We start from the raw sequence: 19,778 nt of genomic DNA on the forward strand, positions 1-19,778 counted from the left end.
ACTGTTCAAAATGCCACCCTCTCCGCTGTTTCACTTCCTGCCTGAGAGAGGCCTTAGATCACTGCTGGATCCCACAATAACAGTTCGTTTCGACTAAGAAGCAGTTGACAATGAAAATCCCCTTTCTCTGTATCTCAGCAACTATAACGGCAGCACTACTATTGCCAATTGTGTTGATCACCACGCTCAGAGAAGAGAGATAAAGGGAGTGTAACTCACTTTGAATAAGGCCATACGTAAATATACGTGATGTTCAGGAATATGGGAAAATGGGAAATGTTAGAATAGCGTCCAGTACTTTCAGACACTGGAGAATCTTATTTCAGATCTCCAAATAGTCACAGTATCATTGTTTATTTCACTTTTAATGTTGTTGTTTCACGGATTTCAGCCTCACTGGTAATGGGAGCAGCTGTTGTTCTTCCTAATTGCCCTTGACTGTGTCGTCATTTGTCAAGACAATATGGAGCCAACAACATTGCTCTGGGTCCGCAGTCAAACTGAGTCCATACTTTGCAATAATGTTTAGTTCATTTACCAAAGGCTATCAGTTAAATAATAAAAGAAACCCTGATGGTTTATGTTTACCTTGAGTGAACTTAGGTTTAATTCCAATTTTGTTTTTTTTTAAATTAAAGTTCTCTCATCAGCTATCGTAGGATTTGAATCAATGCTTTTAGGATAGTGCGCGGAACGGTGGGAAATTAGTAAGCACTGTTACCTCAGAGTGCCGGAGACCCGGATTGAATTCCCGCCTCAGGCAACTGACTGTGTGGAGTTTGCACATTATCCCCTTGTCCGCGTGTGTTTCGTCTGGGTGCTCTGGTTTCCGTCCACAGTCCAAAAACGTGCAGGTTCGGTGAATTGACCATGCTAAATTGACCTTAGTGTAAGGTGAAGGGGTAAATGTAAGCTAATGGGTCTGGGTGGATTATGCTTCGGCGGGTCGGTGTGGACTTTTTGGGCGGAAGGGCCTGTTTCCACACTGTAAGTAAACTAAAAAAAAACTCGACCTCTCAATTACCTGCCCAGTGATATTGTTACTCTCATGCAGAGCCTCTGTTGTGAAATAACTGAAGAGGCAAGAACAAGATTGTGGTCAAAATATTTGTAAATGGAAGAGTGGTCCGACGAGAACTGAAGCAGTATTGTGTGAAGTTAACAATGGGGCATATGACAGCTCATTCAGCAACAGAACTAGGACAGAGCTGAAGATTGGAGATATTATAGAGGTGGATGTGGGCGCATTTAATGAGAGAGAGGAGAGGGGGACATAAAGCAGTTCGGGGAAAAGCGAGACTCAAGTTTCTGAACAGGATTATTCTTTCTTAAATTTTTATGAGTGAGAATTCAGAAATCATTGGAAATGAGGTGAAGGTTTTGATGGAAACTTAAGATAACAGTGGAGTATTCCTGAAATACTAGTGAACATAGAACATAGAACATAGAAAAATACAGCACAGTACAGGCCCTTCGGCCCTCGATGTTGCGCCGACCAAAGTCTACCTAACCTACACTAGCCCAATAACCTCCATATGCTTATCCAATGCCCGCTTAAATGACGATAAAGAGGGAGAGTTCACCACTGCTACTGGCAGGGCATTCCATGAACTCACAACCCGCTGAGTAAAGAATCTACCCCTAACATCTGTCCTTTACCTACCACCCCTTAATATAAGCTGTGTCTCCGAGTAACAGCTGACTCCATTAGCGGAAAAAGGCTCTCAGTGTCCACCCTATCTAAACCCCTAATCATCTTGTACACCTCTAGCAAATCTCCCCAAACCTTCTTTTCTCCAATGAGAACAGCACCAAGTGCCTCAGCCTTTCCTCATACGATCTTCCTACCATGCCAGGCAACATCCTGGTAAACCTCCTCTGCACTCGTTCCAATGCCTCCACATCCTTCCTATAGTATAGCGACCAAAACTGCACACAATACTCCAGATGAGGCCGCACCAGAGTCTTATACAACTGCAACATGACCTCAGGACTCTGGAACTCAATTCCTCTACCAATAAAGCCCAGTACACCATATGCCTTCTTCACAGCACTATTTACCTGGGTGGCAACTTTCAGAGATCTGTGTACATGGACACCAAGATCCCTCTGCTCATCCACACCATCAAGTCGCCTACCATTAGCCCAGTAATCCGTCTTCTTGTTACTCCTACCAAAGTGAATGACTTCACACTTAGCTACATTGAACCCCATTTGCCACCTTTCTGCCCAGCTCTGCAACTTATCTATATCCTGCTGTAACCTGCCACATCCTTCTTCGCTGTCCACAACTCCACCGACTTTCGTGTCATTCGCAAACTTGCTAAAACAGCTTTCAAGCCCCTCCTCTAGATCATTTATAAAGATGACGAACAGCAATGGTCCCAAAACAGATCCTTGTGGAACACCGCTAGAAACTGCACTCCAAGATAAACCTATTCCATCAACTACTACCCTCTGTCTCCTTCCAGCCAGCCAATTCCTAATCCAAACCTCTAATGCACCCTCAATGCCATACCTCCGTAGTTTTTGCATTAGCCTACCATGGGGTACCTTATCGAACGCCTTGGTAAAATCCATATACACCACATCTACTGCTTTACCCTCGTCCACCTCGTGAGTCACCTTCTCAAAGAACTCAATAAGGTTTGTGAGGCACGACCTGCCCTTCACAAAACCATGCTGACTTTCCTTGATCACATTATTCCTATCCAGATGTTCATAAATCCTATCCCTTACAATTCTCTCTAAGACTTTGCCCACAACAGAAGTGAGACTCACTGGCCTATAGTTACTCGGGCTATCCCTACTCCCCTTCTTGAACAAGGGGACCACATTCGCTATCCTCCAGTCTTCTGACGACATAAAAATCAAGGCCAATGGCTCTGCTATCTCCTCCCTAGCTTCCCAGAGGAGCCTAGGATAAATGCCATCAGGCCCGGGGGACTTATCTATTTTCATCCTTTCCGGTATTCCCCAGACCTCTTCCCTACATACCTCAAGGCCATCCATTCTAATCACTTGTGACTCAATATTCACGTCAGCAATAGTGTCCTGTTCCTGAGTGAATACTGACGAAACGTATTGATTTAGTGTCTCTCCAATCTCCTCCGCCTCCACGCACAACTTCCCACTACTATCCTTGACTGGATCGATACCTACCCTAGTCATCCTTTTATTCCTGACATACCTATAGAAAGCCTTTGGGTTTTCCCTAATCCTACCAACTAAGGACTTTTCATGTCCCCTTTTCGCTGCTCTTAGCTCTCTCTTTAGATCCTTCCTGGCTACCTTATAACTCTCAATCGCCCCAACTGAACCTTCACGCCTCATCTTTACATAGTCCGCCCTCTTCCCATTCACAAGGGATTCCAATTCCTTATTAAACCACGGCTCCCTCACAAGACCTTTTACTCCCTGCCTGACTGGTACATACTTATCAAGGACACCCAATAGCTGTTCCTTGAACAATCTCTTCATATCATTTGTGTTCTTCCCTTGAAGCCTATTTTTCCAACCCACGCATCCTAAGTCATGCCTCACCACATCATAATTTCCCTGCCCCCAGCTATAACTCTTGCCCTGCAGTGCACACTTATCCCTCTCCATCACTAAAGTAAAAGTCACCGAGTTGTGGTCATTGTCCCCGAAGTGCTCACCTACGTCCAAGTCTAACACCTGGCCTGGTTCATTTCCTTGAACCAAATCCAGTATAGCCTCACCTCTTGTTGGACAAACACCGACCCATCTAACGAACTCGAGCTATAGCTTTCCCAGTCAATATCTGGGAAGTTAAAGTCCCCCATAACAACCACCCTGCTACTTTCACACTTTTCCTGAATCATCCTCGCAATACTTTCCTCTACTTCTCTCGGACTATTGGGAGGCCTGTAGAAAACTCCTAACAGGGTGACCTCACCTTTCCTATTTCTAACCTCAGCCCAAACTACCTCACATGGCAAGTCTTCCTCCATCGTTCTTTCCACCGCTGTAATACTATCCTTGACAAGCAATGCCACACCACCCCCTCTTTTACCCCCATCTCTGACCCTGCTAAAACATTTAAACCCTGGAACCTGCAACAGCCATTCCTGTTCTACCCACGTCTCTGTAATGGCCACAACATCGAAGTCCCAGGTACCAACCCACGCTGCAACTTCACCTACCTTATTTGTTATACTTCTGGCATTGAAGATCGATGCCTTGTTCCTAACCTCCCTACACTCAAGGTCCTGTAGCATAAAGTTACAGTCCAGGTTCCCATGCCCCCGCAGAGTTAGTTTAAACCCTCCCAAAGAACACTAGCAAACCTCCCCCCAAGGATACTGGTGCCCCTCAGGTTCAGGTGTAGACCATCCTGTTTATATAGAGGTCCCACCTTTCCCAGAAAGAACCCCAGTTGTCCAGAAACCGGAATCCCTCCCTCCTGCACCATCCCTGTAGCCACGCATTTAACTGTTCTCTCTCCCTATTCCTCGACTCTCTATCACGTGGCACGGGTAACAGACCAGAGACAACAACTCTGTTCGTTCTAGCTCTGAGCTTCCAACCTAGCTCCCTGAAAGCCTGCCTGACATCCTCACCCTCTTCCTACCTATGTCGTTGGTGTCAACGTGGACCACGATCTGGGGCTGCTCCCGCTCCCCCTTAAGGACCCGGAAAACACGATCAGAGACATCACGTACCCTTGCACCTGGGAGGCAACATACCAATCGTGAGTCTCTGTCGCCCCCACAAAACCGCCTATCGGTGCCCCTCACTAGTCCCCAAGAACTATTGCTCTACCTTTCTCCACCCTTCCCTTCTGAGCAACGGGGCCAGGCTCCGTGCCAGAGGCCAGAACCTCGTTGCTTACCCCTGGTAAGTCATCCCTCTCACAAGTATCCAAAACGGTATACTTGTTCTTGAGGGGAATGACCGCAGGGTGTCCCTGCACTGGCTGCTTCCTCCCACTCCCCCTCACTGTCACCCATCTCTCTATAACTTTCCGAGTAACTACTTCCCTAAAGCTCTGATCTATGACCAACTCTGCCTCCCGAATGATCCGGAGTTCATCCAACTCCAGCTCCAATTCCCTAACACGGCCTTGGAGGAGCTGGAGATGGGTGCACTTCTTGCAAGTGTAATCAGCAGGGACGCTAATGGCTTCCCTCACCTCATACATGTTGCAAGAGGAACATTGCACTGCCTTCGCTGCCATCCCTCTAAAAGGTAAACTTTAAAAACTAGATCTAAAGAAACAAACATGCAAAATGCAGCACTTATCTGCTTACCACAACGGGTCTTATTATTAGGTTAGAGGAGGAGGGCGGGCGGGAGGGTATACCCCGTAGTGGCTCGATTTCCTCACCTGCGCTCAGGTAACCTAGCGCGACACCAGCCTCCGGGTCCACTAGGCGCTTCAAAAAAACTTGAAATTCTAACTGTTAAAAAACACTAACTGGACTATACCCGCGACTTCAAAAAACACCACCAGACAGCCGTTACCTGCTCCGCCGAGAGAGTGAGGCTGAAGGCTTGGAGATGCGCGCTTATATTAGAAAGGAAAAACCCTTCCCAGGTAATCTCGCGCGACACCAGCTCCCGGGTCCGCTAGGCGCTTAAAAAATCTTTAAATTTTAACTGTTAAAAAGCACTAACTGGACTATACCCGCGACTTCAAAAAACAACACCAGACAGCCGTTACCTGCTCCGCCGAGAGTGTGAACTGGGGGTCTGATGAAAATGAGAAACTACAGGAAATTATGATTAACGAAGATATGTTTTTCTCAAAATCGAATTGATTTGAAGCTTGATGACTACGTGCCAGAGTATTAAGGAGGTCGGAATGGAGCTGGAAAAAAAATACTGATCATTCTTCAAAGCTGGTAAAATTCTGGAAATGATTCTGCGGCCTTGACAGGAGCTATTCTAAATCTAAAGATTTAAAACAGGACGGAGAGGGAAAACAGCAATCTAGGGGGCCCACATGATCCATAAGAAGAGGGGAGATAGTCACGTTTTAATTGGTCATTACTTAATAGACAGCATATTGCAGAAATGTGCGATTTGACAGCGGCCGAGGTGGAGGAATGATAATTATGTATAAATAGCCGAAATACCAATACACTTCACCATCGTTGTTAGACTTGACAGATATAGGTTTAACAGGAACACCAACAATAACGAGGATAAGATAATAACTTGCCTGATTAATCATCAGTGCATCTTCTGTCTACAACTCTCAGTATGATCAATGCTGAGAAAGCCAGAAGAGATCCAAGAATAAACTCCGGTCCATTGTTGTAACATTCCAGTCGAATGTTCTCAAATTCTGATCCGTTGTTGGAACATTCTAGTCTATTGATCTCAGATTCTGGTCCATTGTCGAAACATTCCAGACTAATGTTCTCAGATTCTGATCTACTCTTGGGACATTCCACATAATGTTCTCAGATTCTAATTCATTGATAGAATATTCCAGTCTAATATTCTCAGATTCTGACCCATTGTTGTAACATTGCAATATGTTGTTCTAAGACTCTCTCTCTCTCTCTCTCTCTCTCTCTGTCTCTCTCTCTCTCTCTCTCTCTCTCTATGGCTGCTGAGCACAATCGTGTTTAGGATGACGATGTTCCTGATGGTATGAGATAATAGGTCGAAGGAACCCCTTAGTAATAGAAGAGGAAAACCTGCAGTAACACAGTTCGGATCAGTCAAGACTGAGAGCAATCACAATAACTGAACAAACAGCTCAATTTAACTCCTTTCACTATTACCTTCAAGTGTCACAATAATGCTTGGTCCGAGTGGATTGTAAACATCGCTGACTATTGCATTAATGACACATCTCCAACAGTAAAGTTGGAGGTGAGGGAGCCAGATGACGCTTTGTCTTCACAAGCTTGATGATTCTGTTGTGTTTTGGAAGGGCAGTAAGTGCTGAACTCTTGAGGCCATCACAATCTGATCACCAGGCGTGCTGCCTCCTATTGCTTTATCTTTTTATGCATAACTTCAACGTTCATCTTAATATCATTTAACGGCTTCAGTGGACATAAGCCTTTTTCGAGAAGCTCCCACAGTATCATCGGCGGTGTGGGTTTGGAAAGTTCCGTGTGGGCATGTGGCCACGTCCTGGTGGGTGGTGATCTGCTTCAGTGGAGTGATTATTAAGTTCACACAGAAGTGGGATTCTGAGTTTTGCCTTTCGTAACTTATTTATTGTGTCTCAGCAGGGTTGGAAGGCAGTAACTCACTCCTAACTGCTTCTTTCTCTATGAAATGTATCTCAGAATTGTCTTTTAATATTACTTCCTCCTGGATTGGACAAATGCGAGTCAGATAATCTGTTTGTGCGTGATTATGGTATGTTACCATATTAGAGCATTTACTATTTAGTAGTTCAATAAACTATTATTCCGGTAAATTTTCCAATAGAATCAAGGTATTCCAAGTTCGTCTTACTGTTGTTATGTTTAATCTACAGTGTTTGAATACGTTGTGTTTTGCTTACTGTCCAACGTTTTGAAAAAATCGTACTGTTTCTGAAACTCAGACCCTCACATCTTCCTTGAAACTAAAAATAAAATCTTCTGGGTCGAATGTACCTTCTCCATGTATTTTGAGGGTGTTTCCGTGGTCCAGAACCAGACAGACAGATAATAATATTTTAATTGGATAATTATTCAATTTACAACACGTGCAGAAATATGGTATTTGAGAGCGGAATGGGATGAGCTGGAGAAGTGATACTTATGAAAGCAGTTTTATTGGATACACAATCTAGCTCACAGTTCCAGGCAGGACACGTATAAAGCCCGAAGAGTTTTCTGTTTAGCATGGAACACTGTGCAGACCAGGCTCAATACAAGCCGGCAAATTGTCAAAGATGGAAGACTGTGCAGAGCTCACTGTTCCACTAGTTATTTGTCTAAATAACTAGCATAAACATATCTGAAATGGTCTCTCCAGAATGTGGAGATATGTGGGTGAAACCACTGCCTTGCACTATAAACGCGGACAAGATATCTGTTCAGCATGAGGAGCTGAGCAGTGAACAGCACTTCATTTTGCAGTAGCAGCGACAGCGGTGAGAACGAGGACCATGGGGCTGTCAGGAAGATAAATTAACTGCTTTATTTGGGCAGCGGCTGAACCCAACACACTACATGTTTAGTGTCTCCCACTCACTGTCCACCTCTTACAGTCAAGATTGTGATGAGTTGATACAATAAGTTTTTCTTTTGTGTTTCGCTTTTATAGTGTGATTGGTTAAAAATTCTCTTCTTTCCTCTTTTACATTGATCTATTACTTGCCTATCTGAAAAACAGCATGATCAGGAATTATCAGAAGTCAATTAACAAAAGATTCATATAAATTAATAAAGTAATTAATGAAGTAAAGGTGGCTGGGCAGGTGACGTGCTAAAGCTGCATAATGTTGGAACTGGCTGATCCAGTGCGAATGGCAGTGACTACATCAGGAGCAAATGTTGGTTGTTGGAGGAATTCAGACTCAGATTTGATGACCTGGAATCTGTGCTTCGAATTCTGCAGCACGTCCAGAAGGGGAAATTTACCTGCACACTTTGGTTAAGGACGCAGTCACACCTAATAGATTAAGTAGTTCAAATTCAGTTCGTGACCAGGGACGATAGCTTGCAATTGCAAGTGACGGAGGTAGGGGCACCTTGAGGTCAGGAATGGAGGACCTTATCCATCTTGTACGAGATGCATGCTCCATGTACGGTTGAGGAAAAGGTCTGCGGGAGGATGAATCAGCTGACCACGTCATCATGGTGCATGAAGCACTCAAGAGTAGGGAATAAAATAACAATAGGTAAATTAGAGGGGATTATGTAATTGTTGGACAGATAGTATCCTTTACAAGGTGGTGCATGTGTCACATATGGTGTGCTGCCTGGCCGGTGCCAGGGAGTAGGACATCTCTGACCAACTTGAAATGATATTGGATGTGGAGGGGGAGGATCCCGTTGTCATGTTCCACGTTCATACTAACATTATACACAAGGGTAGGAAGGAGGAACTGTTTGGGGATTATGAAGCACGAGGAACAAATTTAAGGAAAAATGTCCTCGATGTTTAAAATCTGAGAATGAATGCCCGAGACACGTGAAAATTGGTTTAGGGAAAAGAATATTATGGAAGTAAACACATGGCTCAGTGAATGGAGTTGGAAAGAGGTGTTCCTTTCATTTGTATATGGCATCAGTTTTGGAACAGGAGGGACCTGTAGCTGAACCGATGTAGAACTAATGTATTATCCAAAAGGATAAATATGGTGGTCACTCGGACTTTAAACGAGTGGCTCAGGTGGAAGGTAAAAGGAAAACGACAGCACATATGATGGTAAATAATAAGGTAGGCAGCAGGTTTGCATGTGTGCAGAAAGGTTACGTTCAAGGCAGATTAGTAAACAATTAAAAGGAGGGAAAACAGGAAATATTCCTAGATATGTTGGAAATCATGAAGTTAAGAAAGCTAGCATCAGGGCACTTTACCTGAATCCTCGAAGCAAGGTCGATGAGTTAACGGTGCAAATCATCGTGAATGAGTATTATTGAGGAGACATTACGGAAATATGGTTGCAGGATGTTCAGGGCTGTGTGACATAGCTGGTCCTTTTGCTAAAAGCCGTTCGTATTTTCAAGGATACTTTGTCGTTTGATTTTTTTTTTGTTTAGAGGGGTTATAAACGTCTCCCGGTTCCCATTAGCCTAGGTTGGTACAGAGCTGAGAAGGGGTCTTGAGAGGCCTCTTGTTTATTTGTAAACAGCTGAGACTTCAGGGGAAAGTGATCATGTTTTCGAAGTGACCTGCACAATGAAAGGGGAGTGCCCAGCTCTCCAGCTGAGCAGTTCCTCCAGCACCAATGAAAGAGTCCAGGAGTGGACTGTGTGAAGAAAGACTGCTACACGCTCTCTGCTTCTGCCCTTCTAATGTCAACCTTTAAGCATTTGTTCGATTTTTACTGCAGTTTCAAGGGGGTTTCTTATTGGGTCCGTTGCGTATATTCGCAAGAGCAGAATTAATTCGAGTTTGTATAGTCTGAATTCTGTCGGGTTTTTTTATTCTGTTCTTCGTGTTTAATTGTGTAATTTTGTGAATAAATGTTGGTGGCTTTTAAACCTGGTGTCCACCGAGCTAAATTCCTCTGGGTAATATTCACTTTGCACTGACCGAAACAAATTGCAAATGTATGGTCTGGGCTGTCTGCTTCAGAATATGTTGAGTGGTCTAGCCTAGTCTATAATAACTGGGAGTTAAATATTCGATGGAATTAGTGTATTGGGAAGGAAAGATAGGAAGGTAAGGAAGCTGGTATCGATCTGATATTCAAGGGCGTCATGACGGCATTGCTGTGAGATGATATAACTTCTCTGGTGAATAAGACTTAATCCATTTAGGTGGAAATTAGAACATCTAAGAAGAATAAAAAAACTGATAGGTGTAGTCAATCTGCCACTATGAGTAATGTTATAGCATGGACAGAGGGCTGGTTGACGAAAAGGAAGTAAAGATTGGGATTAAATGACAACCAGTAACTAGTGTTGCGCCTCAGTGATCGGTGTGGAAACTACCATTGTTCATAAGGTGCTTTAGCGTTGGAGGTCACATGTAATGTGATGACTCCAAGGTGAGTGGCAGATTAAGTTTGCAGAGACTGTGAAACTTTACAGAGGAACATAGATACTTTAAATGAATAGCGAAGGTCTGGCAGATATAATACAATCTTAATAAATGTGATGTCATGTATTTTAACATTCACAAAAGGATGATCTGCAAGTTCAACAAATACTGAGGAAGACAAATGAAGTCTTGTCTTTCACTGCGAAAGAGAATAAGTCTAAAAGCAGGAAGTTTATTTTGCAGTTGTACAGGGTGCTGGTGGGGCCACACCGGCAGTTTTCGTCTCTTTACTTGTGCGAGGTTATACTAGCACTGGAGAGGTGTAGAGGAGATCCACGAGCTTAATCAGGAGTTGAGGGGGTTGGCTTATGAGGAACGACTGAATAAACCGGGATTGTATTCATGGGAATTCAAACGAATGAGGGGAGATCTTATGGAAACATATGAAATTATTAAGGGAAAAGATAAATATAATTAGAATGCTGTTTCCATTGGCACGTGAACGTAGAATAGGAGGGCATTGCCTCAAAATTAGATTCAACAGATTTGGGACTGAATTCAGAGGGGACTTCTTCACCCATAAGGTTGTAAATGCGCGGCATTCGTTGCCCAGTCAAGTGGTTGACGCTAGTTCAGCGAAAGTGTCCAACTCGAAGATAGATTTTTTTAACAGTAAACGAATTAAGGAATGCAGTGAAAGTGAGAGTAATTGGAGCTGAGTCCACGAAATGATCAGCCATGATCTTATTGAATGGTGGAGCAGGCTCGAAGATGCAGGTCATCCAACTCGTTCTTATGTACTTATGAACACCAATTAATTGAACTGTTGATCTGGAGTAGTTATCCCCCCTGGGTGTGGCGCTGTTTACACCATCCGAGTGCATTGATCGATAACACTGTTTCAGATGACTGTCCAGCGTGAGGAAACTTGCAGCAAATATTGGAGGTGACAGGATGTTTAGCTCCCATCCATTTACAGCTCCATGTCTCCATTGTGCCATGACAAGGGGTGCTGTCGGTGAGAAAATCACTGCCCGAGAGATATGGTGGTGGCATCAGTTGAAATAACAACAAATGGGAGGGGTTTGGGATATATATTGAGAGGGGGAGATTGAAAGGCAATATCATGTAAAGGTGTGTTCAGTATGGGCTTTCAGTATGTTGAAATGCAGACATTTCGACAGCATCCGGTACTATGAACCAGTATATCTCAGAATGATGGTGGAACAGGTCAGATTATGGAGAGATTTGAATGAGGATTTGTTCTGCAGCTTTGTAACTGTGGGTGGGGTCAGCAGACACTTCGACTCATTGGGCTAAGTCCAACAATAACTTGTCTCAGTGCCATTTTCATTGAGGCTGTCAAAGGGATCGTCTGCACGAGGCTGACCAAGTTTCCTGGTGTTACCTTATCGAACTCACCTCATTAACAAACTGCCCTAACCGATAGGGAACCTTTAATTCATTGCGAGCCCGATTCCCCCATCCACCATGGCTGAAGGGACTCACCATCGCCCGGATGCCCTTGAATATTCTGTGACCCTTGGCATGAGTGCCATCTTTGAAAGATCTCTGGGCACATACTTGAACTTTTTCAGTACAGAAGTGCCCTAACCAAGCCTGACAGATAAGGGAAAATTTCACCACAATTTATCGATAGGGGCACGGACGTTCTGATGGATGGTCTTGGATTGAGGGGGACCATTCTCTTCTCAGACTGGGCAACAGCACCGGATTCAACGAACATGGTCTGAGCTCACCACCCAGCTCAGTGCAGTATCTGCGATCTGAAGAAATGTCCAACAATAAAGGACAAGCCTCAGTAACCTTCCCCACTCTGTCAGGATAAGTGTCACTCTATTTTGTCTGCTCCCTCACACTCACTGCATATCTGTCATAACGCCTAACCCCAAACAAGTTTTATGCTCCAACACTCTCCTGCACCCCCTTCAACTCCGGCATTAAGCTAGTGTATCTCCTCTACACCCCTCCTTGCTAGTACAAACTTGCACAAGTAAAGAGACGAAAACTGCCGGTGTGTCCTCAGCAGCGCCCTGTACAACTCCAAAGTAACGTTCCCACCTCTATTATTATTCACTTTCGCAATGAAAGACAAAACTTCATTTGTCTTCCTCAGTACTTGTTGTACCTGCAGACCACCCTTCTGTGAATGATAAAATAGATTAGAGGGATCTTGGTGTCCATGTACACAGATCTCTGAAAGTTGCCACCCAGGTAAATAGTGCTGTGAGGAAGGCATATGGTGTACTGGGCTTTATTGGGAGAGGAATTGAGTTCCGGAGTCCTGAGGTCATGTTGCAACTGTATAAGACTCTGGTGAGGCCTCATCTGGAGTATTGTGTGCAGTTTTGGTCGCCATACTATAGGAAGGATGTGGAGGCATTGGAACGAGTGCAGAGGAGGTTTACCAGGATGTTGCCTGGAATGGTAGGAAAATCTTATGAGGAAAGGCTGAGGCACTTGGGGCTGTTCTCATTGGAGAAGAGAAGGTTTAGGGGAGATTTGATAGAGGTGTATAAGATGATTAGGGGTTTAGATAGGGTCGACACTGAGAACCTTTTACCGCTAATGGAGTCAGCTGTTACTAGGGGACACAGCTTTAAATTAAGGGGTGGTAGGTATAGGACAGATGTTAGGGGTAGATTCTTTACACAGCGGGTTGTGAGTTCATGGAATGCCCTGCCAGTAGCAGTGGTGAACTCTCCTTCTTTATGGTCATTTAAGCGGGCATTGGATAGGCATTTGGAAGTTATTGGGCTAGTGTAGGTTAGGTAGGATTCGGTCGGCGCAACATCGAGGGCCGAAGGTCCTGTACTGCACTGTATCTTTCTATGTTCTGTGTTCTATGTTCTATCACATTTATTAAGATTGTGCCATATCTGCCAGACCTTCGCCATTCATTTGAAGTATCCATGTTCTTCTGTAAAGTTTCACAGTCTCTGCACACTTAATCTGCCACTCACCTTGGAGTCATCACTTTACACGTTATCTCCAACATTAAAGCACATATATAACTTGTGAACAATGTTGGTATACACACTGATCACTGAGGCACACCATTAGTTCCTGATTGTCATTTATTCCCAATCTTTACTTCCTTTTCGTCAATCAGCCCTCTGCATGCAGGACATCTCTCTCTCTCTCTCTCTCTCTGTCTATCTGTCTGTCTGTCTGTCTCTCTCTCTCTCTCTCTCTCTCTCTGTCTCTCTGCCTCTTTCTCTGTCTCTCTGTCTCTTTCTTTGTCTCTCTGTCTCTGTCTCTCTGTCTCTGTCTCTGTCTCTGTCTCTCTCTCTCTCTCTCTCTCTCTCTCTCTCGGTAAACTAGCCAACAGACTGTCACCCGTCTCAATGTCAGAATAAATGCTGTTCAAGTTAGATACTGATGTCTGATCAGCAACCATGACTTTCAAATTCCTCTTCAGTCAGAGCCTGATCCAGCGAGCAGATGAACGGACAGGAGTTTCGCAATCACATCGCAAAAATACCTTTATGGTGTTGAATTCCGGCTGCTCCCCACCCCACGCCAGCCACCAATAATCTGCACTTTGGGCCAGCCTCTGGATGGAGACATTAACAAACTGACAGTCTTCTGCAGCACGTTGAGTCATACAGTGAACTCTCTAAAACCATATGCAATAATTGTCACCTTGACATTCGCTAGTCTAAAACAAAATTACACATCTATGTGGCTGTCCAAATATTAATACATGGGTCACCCAACAGAATGTATCTGAAGAAAACCGGAGCAAACGGCAAGCTAGGAATCATTTTAATAGTGGAACTTGGTGGATTTTCTCTGGTGTAGATAAACACAATGATATTTGCCTGGCACTGAGTAAAATGTAATAATGTGCTCCATAACTGGAAGAGTCTGCCTAACGCTCTTCTCCAGCTTCCTGACCTCACACACCTCACTCCCACACATGTTCACCAATTGATAAGAATCCACAAGCTGAGAGACACTTGAAGCATAGAACAGTAGAACACGTTGCAGACCCTTCGGCCTTCATGTTGTTCCGGCCTGTTGTCTTACCCTAAATACCCCTACATATCCTTCATTGTACTACCTTCATGTGCCTACCTATCAATCGCTTCAATGTGCCTAATGTATCTGACACTACTAGACCGTCAGCAGTGCAATTCACGCACCCACCACTCTCTGTTAAAAGGGCCGAATTCTAACATCTCCCCGAAAACTTCCTCCAAACACCTTAATATTATGCCTCCTCATGATAGACATGTCTCCCATTGAAAAAACGTCTCTGGCTATCCACTCTATCCTTGACTCTCAACATCTCATACAACTATATCAAGTCACCTCTCATCCTTCTTTTCTCCAACGTGAAAAGCCCTCGCTCCCTCAACCTTTCTTCATAAGACATGCCCACCAGTCCAGGCAGTATCCTGTTAACTATCCTCTGCACGCTCTTTGAAACTTCCACATCCTTCGTACAATGAGGCGTCAGAACTGAACACAATATTCCAAGTGAGATGGAACCAGGGCTCGAAAGAGCTGCAGCATAACATCGCGGCTTTCAAACACAATCCCCCTGCTAATGAAAGCCTAAACAACATAGGACTGCTTAATAAGCTTATCAACTTGGGTGGTAACTCTGAGTGATCTATGGCCATGGAGTAAAAGATGCCTGCGTTCCTCCACACTGCAAAGAACCCTGCCTTTACCCCCATATTCTGCATTCAAATTCGACCATCCAAAACAAATCGCTTCTAACCTTTCCTGGTTGAACTGCAACTTCCACTTATCAGTCCAGTTCTGCATCCAGTCACTGTCCTGTTACAACCTGCAACAGCCCTCTGCACTGCCAAAAGTCCACCAACCTTTGTGTCCTCGGCAAACCACATTTCCAGTTCCACATCCAAGTTACTTTTCAAATTTACAAGGAGTAGAGGTCTCAAAACTGATCCATGTGGAACACCACTCTTCACCGACCTTCAGGCTGAATACGTTCCATCCAGTACACCCCCTGTCTTCTATGGGCCAGCCAATTTTGGATCCAGACGGCCAGATTTCCCTGTATCCCATGCCGCCTTAGTTTCTGAATGAGCCTAACAAGGAAACCAAATCAAACATCTTGCTGAAATCCATGTACATCATATCCACCGCCCTACGTTCAATAATGTGTTTAGTCACATCCTCAAAGAATACAATAAGGTTTGTGAGGCATGACCTGCCCCTCACAAAGCCATGCTGATTATGTCTAATCAAACTGTGGTTTTAAATGTATTTCTAAATACAGTCACTCCAAAAATTTGCCTACAACTGACTTAGGAATAACACGTCTGTTATTCCTATGATCATCCCTATTCCTTTTTCTGAACAAGGAAATGACATTTACCCACCTCCAAACATGTGGCACTACTGCATTTACAGTGAGGAAACAAAGATCATTGCTAAAAGTGCAGCAATGTATTTATAGAACATAGAACATAGAAAAATACAGCGCAGTACAGGCCCTTCGGCCCTCGATGTTGCGCCGACCAAATCCTACCTAACCTACACTCGCCCAATAACTTCCATATGCCTATCCAATGCCTGCTTAAATGACCATAAAGAAGGAGAGTTCACCACTGCTACTGGCAGGGCATTCCATGAACTCACAACCCGCTGCGTAAAAAATCTACCCATAACATCTGTCCTATACCTACCACCCCTTAATTTAAAGCTGTGTCCCCTAGTAACAGCTTACTCTATTAGCGGTAAAAGGTTCTCAGTGTCGACCCTATCTAAACCCCTAATCATCTTATACACCTCTATCAAATCTCCCCTCAACCTTCTTTTCTCCAATGAGAACAGGCCCAAGTGCCTCAGCCTTTCCTCATACGATCTTCCTACCATGCCAGGCAACATCCTGGTAAACCTCCTCTGCACTCGTTCCAATGCCTCCACATCCTTCCTATAGTATGGCGACCAAAACTGCACACAATACTCCAGATGAGGCCGCACCAGAGTCTTATACAACTGCAACATGACCTCAGGACTCCGGAACTCAATTCCTCTCCCAATAAAGCCCAGTACACCATATGCCTTCCTCACAGCACTATGTACCTGGGTGGCAACTTTCAGAGATCTGTGTACATGGACACCAAGATCCCTCTGCTCATCCACACTGCCAAGTAGCCTTCCATTAGCCCAGTAATCCATCTTCTTGTTACTCCTACCAAAGTGAATGACTTCACACTTAGCTACATTGAATTCCATCTGCCAACTTTCTGCCCAGCTCTGCAACCTATCTATATCCCGCTGTAACCTGCCACATCCTTCTTCACTGTCCACAACTCCACCGACCTTTGTGTCATCCGCAAACTTGCTCACCCAGCTTTCAAGCCCCTCCTCTAGATCATTTATAAAGATGACGAACATCAACGGTCCCAAAACAGATCCCTGTGGTACACCGCTAGTAACTGCACTCCAAGATGAACCTAGTCCATCAACTACTACCCTCTGTCTCCTTCCAGCCAGCCAATTCCTAATCCAAACCTCTAATGCACCCTCATTGCCATACCTCCGTAGTTTTTGCTCGCTTCCTGTTGACATCTCTAGAAATCTGCACTTTGCTCGAAATTGACCAGGGGATTTATCTGTCGTTATGTTTGTACTTCACCTCCACTTGTCTACTACAAAGCCCTGTTTCAATAACTGATAAACTGCTTTCCCCGTCAGGTGCTAAAGAATCAAAATCAGGACAACCTTCAGGTTTGTCCTGTTAACGTGTCGGTAACATACATGGAATAGTACTGCTAGACACTGTACATTTCCACAATGAAAAAAAGAACAGGAGCTCATTGAGAATCTCAAACTTGTTTTACAGACGTATTAGAAATCCACTAAGCTTATCAAAACTATTAGATAAGAAGAGGAACAGCCCATTCACTCCCTTTTGCCTATTATTCAAGAAGATATTAAAATAAAACACTGCAAATGTTGGAATCGAAATTAGATCACCAGGAGGCGGGAATAACACAACAAGCCGGAAAGCATCTGGAGGTGGAGAAGTTAACGCCTTGGTATCACCTTTCTTCAGGACTGCGGGGTAGGTGTAAGGAAGCTAAGGAAAATAAAGGCAGGACGAGTGAGGAGGAGGCAAGATGGTGAGGTGGGGATAGGTGAAAACATATAGAGGGTATCACCGGGTTGGTCGATGTGGAGAATGATAGGTTGGTAGCTGGAGGAAAGGTTGATCAGCAGAATGTAAGGGAGGAGAGGGGCTGGGAAGGGAGTTGGGGGTTGGAAGGGATGTCATTTGAAGTTGGTCGTCTCAATGTTGCCTGGCACGTTGTGTTCTTCCAGACCCTACCTGTCCATTGTAACTCAGAAGAATAAGGAGTCAAATCATTTTCCTGCACTTCTTCCATATCCTTTCATTTCTATATATTTGTCCAAATGTGGAAACCTGCATCACGGGAAAACACGTTATATTTCACACAATCAATGTTTTGTTTTGAAAATCATATGTTGGTTTTAACCCTCAAGTTTTAATGCAATCACCTTTTATTCGTTTGTAGCGATAAAGATGATTTCCTTCACACTCTCCTCATGGTATTATTACCGCAGGGATTAATCTCGCGAAACTCCTTTATATTGTCTCACTGTGGCAAGGAGACCATTCCTTATGAAGAACGGATAAACTGTGCACAGTGCCCCAAGTACTTTCTGAACACCACTCTACTACTGCAGGAAGGTGTCTTCACTCTTTCACTTTAATCAATTTGCAATGATGGACTGCACAGGATTTCCTGTGCTGAGCAATTGCTGCCAGGTATAAATTCTGGTAATAACTCATGACGAAGGACATCCAGCTCATTTTTGCTAAGCGCTCTTTTGATCCTCAAACTTTCTAAGAAATGCAAAATTAAGAAGGATGGTGCTCTTTTTGCCAAAATATTTCTTTGCCTTGCAAACAGCTGTGCTTCAGACACAGTCATGCCAAACACAACATCCACAATCGACAATGGAACAGCTTGGAGATACTGAGAAAACGATGGCCCCGCACTTTTACATCCAGATTATTAATCCAGCGAACCAGGTAATGGTGCAGAGATCAGATTCGAATCCCACAACGGCAAATGGTGGAATTTGAATTCAGTTTTGAAAATAACAGGAATTAAGTATCAAAGGAGACTGTAAAACCATTGTCAAATGCCCGAAAATCCGACCTGGCATTCTAATGTCCTTCAGGAAGAAAATCTGCCGTCTTCAGCTGGTCGAACCGACATGTGAGTCCAGACCCACTGCCATGTGCTTGACTCTCAAGTGCCGTTTGAAATGGGCAGTACAAACCACTCAGTTGTATGACTCACTACTAAGTCTCATAGAAATGCAAGTGAACTGACCGAAACACTGACTCCTTACAGCCCACGGACGGCGATGGGTCAGGAAGGCAGCTCATCGACACCGTCTCAAGGACAATGGGAAAGGGAATTATATGCTGTTCCAGCATTCTTTCAATGAATGAAAGACGATTATTACACGAACTCACTTGAAACCGGGAATTTGATGTCTCCCCTACATGGTCATGACATTCATTAATATGGGAATAGGAGAAACATAAATTAGATGAGTCCGTTTTTTCGTTCCATTCCAGCTGATCTTCAACAATCGCTTTGTTTTTTTTTCATCTACTTCTCTTTCTTTATCAGTTTAACTCACTCCTTCTCCTCATCACAGCAGACATCCCTGTCACCAACATTAAACAAACCATTTCACAGCTGTGTTCAGTTCTGATATATGCTGAGTGGACTGGAAATGCCAGTTGTGTTTTTCTCTCGACCCGAGGTTTCCATATCTGCTCAGTTTCTCTGGCACTTGCTTGGTCTTTTTGTTTCTGATAGATAGCATTATTCCTTGTTTGTTTAATCTTTAATTTTGTTCTTGCATGGGATGTTTGCGACGATGACAACGGCAGTATTTGTTGACCTCACTGATTGCCCCTGACTGACTGCCCGTTACTTATGGTAGTACAGAGCCAAACACATGGTTGTCGGTCTAAATTCACTCTTAATCCAAACCAGGTAATAATGTTAGATTTCGAGGTCATCAGTGAAATGGAAAAGCTTGTAAACAAAATGTTGTTCGAGTTACTGTTGCAATATTAAAATTCGCTTTTA

The sequence above is a fragment of the Hemiscyllium ocellatum genome (genome assembly GCF_020745735.1).
Source record: "Hemiscyllium ocellatum isolate sHemOce1 chromosome 41 unlocalized genomic scaffold, sHemOce1.pat.X.cur. SUPER_41_unloc_1, whole genome shotgun sequence".
Taxonomy (NCBI): Eukaryota; Metazoa; Chordata; class Chondrichthyes; order Orectolobiformes; family Hemiscylliidae; genus Hemiscyllium; species Hemiscyllium ocellatum.